The sequence below is a fragment of the Nansenia antarctica genome, assembly GCF_963989245.1.
Source record: "Nansenia antarctica genome assembly, contig: SCAFFOLD_194, whole genome shotgun sequence".
Taxonomy (NCBI): domain Eukaryota; kingdom Metazoa; phylum Chordata; class Actinopteri; order Argentiniformes; family Microstomatidae; genus Nansenia; species Nansenia antarctica.
Genome location: NW_027662405.1, coordinates 70001 through 72500, shown reverse-complemented (window position 1 = coordinate 72500; position 2500 = coordinate 70001).

Below are 2500 nucleotides of genomic sequence, written 5' to 3'. Positions count from 1 at the left end.
GTGACCAGTGCTAATATAATGGTTACATCATTCATGTACTATACTGTACTTACTGTACTCCTAACCCTAACCCTATACTGTACTCCTAACCCTAACCCTATACTGTACTCCTAACCCTAACCCTATACTGTACTCCTAACCCTAACCCTATACTGTACTCCTAACCCTAACCCTATACTGTACTCCTAACCCTAACCCTATACTGTACTCCTAACCCTAACCCTATACTGTACTCCTAACCCTAACCCTATACTGTACTCCTAACCCTAACCCTATACTGTACTCCTAACCCTAACCCTATACTGTACTCCTAACCCTAACCCTATACTGTACTCCTAACCCTAACCCTATACTGTACTCCTAACCCTAACCCTATACTGTACTCCTAACCCTAACCCTATACTGTACTCCTAACCCTAACCCTATACTGTACTCCTAACCCTAACCCTATACTGTACTCCTAACCCTAACCCTATACTGTACTCCTTGCCATTGGATATACTGTACTCCTAACCCTAACCCTATACTGTACTCCTAACCCTAACCCTATACTGTACTCCTAACCCTAACCCTATACTGTCCTCCTTGCCATTGGATATGTACATTGACATAGTGGAGTCATGGCAGATCAGGAGAAACCTCAGTAGAGACCATCTCCATAACTCCATGATGCTGTGGCCCTTCCATCACCAGCAAGCTATAGGGGTCAACTTTCTCTTTTCTTAGAGTGCATGACATAGGCACTATAGATGACTGCTTATAACTAGCTTATAATGTATTTTAGTATATACAGAAAATGTACCACTATTTACAGAATTTGTGGTTTATCCTTTTTTTTAAATGTTGGCACGACTCCTTTATCCAAAGTGACTTACAACAAATACAGTTGGCTAAGTAAGTGAATCATCTGTCCACCAGTCATAACAGGGTTAGGGTTACCCTAAGGGTTAGGGTTACCAGGGGCTGTCCAGTCATAACAGGGTTAGGGTTACCCTAAGGGTCAGGGTTAGGGTTAGGGTTAGGGTTAGTGTTACCCTAAGGGTTAGGGTTACCAGGGGCTGTCCAAGTGCCAACATTTGTCCAGCCGAGATAATCAGGCCTTTCGTACGCCATGACGCTTTAGTTGATATACCGACTCGAGCATTCTGGATATTCCTGAGTAAACTCTACTGCTTGTTGTTTCTCCGCGCTATGCTAATGTTACTATGCTAATGTTACTATGCTAATGTTACCGCTATGCTAATGTTACTGGCTAGTTAACTGATGTAGCAAACACATCCACATCACATCAGCCAAAGGGTTAGTAGTAGTGATAAATATAATTTCATAACTGGATACTACTTTTTTTTATTTTTATTATTAAAATGTTTACTTTAGGTATAATAAACTCACAAACAGATAGAGCTTCTCTACAAACTTAACAATAAGTATAACAAATAAGAGAAAACAAACAACAACAAAAACAAATGTGAGGTCATGGGATGGTCAAATTAAATCAGTACAGGATTTATCTAATCTAACATACATTGTTATATATTTGTATAATATAATATATGTATATTTGGAACAGTAATAGAAAGCTTGCTGAGCTAAAGCCATGGCAATTATCTTCAGGTCTCAGACAAGGTTTTTCACTGTGGAAGCTTTTCAAATTGAGCGTCTGCCTTCTATTAAATGGGATGGTCTAAAGAGGATTTCCTGTTATGCAGAAGTGGCAAAGTGACGTCTTTATTTGTGATGATTAGGCAGTGTTGAGAACGAGTCATGATGAAGAACCTCTCCTTATTCTCTTCTTATTAAGCTAAATGTGTCTCATAGTTGAGATCCACCTTGGAGCCATCATGATATCCAGTTACAGCTGATTATACAGATCATGATATCCAGTTACAGCTGATTATACAGATCATGATATCCAGTTACAGCTGATTACAGATCTAGGTGTTTTGTATGTATAATCTGCAGTATAACATAGCTACAAACAGACAATTCACTGCAATCTTTTTGAACATGGCTATCACACTATCACACTGCACTGCCATGCTTGTGCACAGACGGACTTGCTTGGATGAATCTGGAACATCTCTAAAGTCATCCAATTCCCTGTGGTGACATCATCATCGCAGAGTCTGTGATTGGTCATTTTTAATCTGTCCGATGTTGACTCAGTACTTCTTATGTAGGAGCCTGCAGGCCTGTATTCTGCTCCCAGTTTAAAACCTGTTATAAGCATCTACACAGGGTCATGACCTCTGTAACCCTAACCCTAACCCTAACCTGTTATAAGCATCTACACAGGGTCATGACCTCTGTAACCCTAACCCATCAGTGACATCTTCCTCTCCAGACAGGCCTTCCTGTTGTTTTCTTTGTTGTTAATAGTATTGTTATTTTTGTCAGTTTATCTGCTTTGAGATTTTACAAATGAAACCCAATGAAATATATTATTATTATTATTATTGGTGTTGTTGTTGTTGTTGTTGCTGTTGTTGTTATTATTATA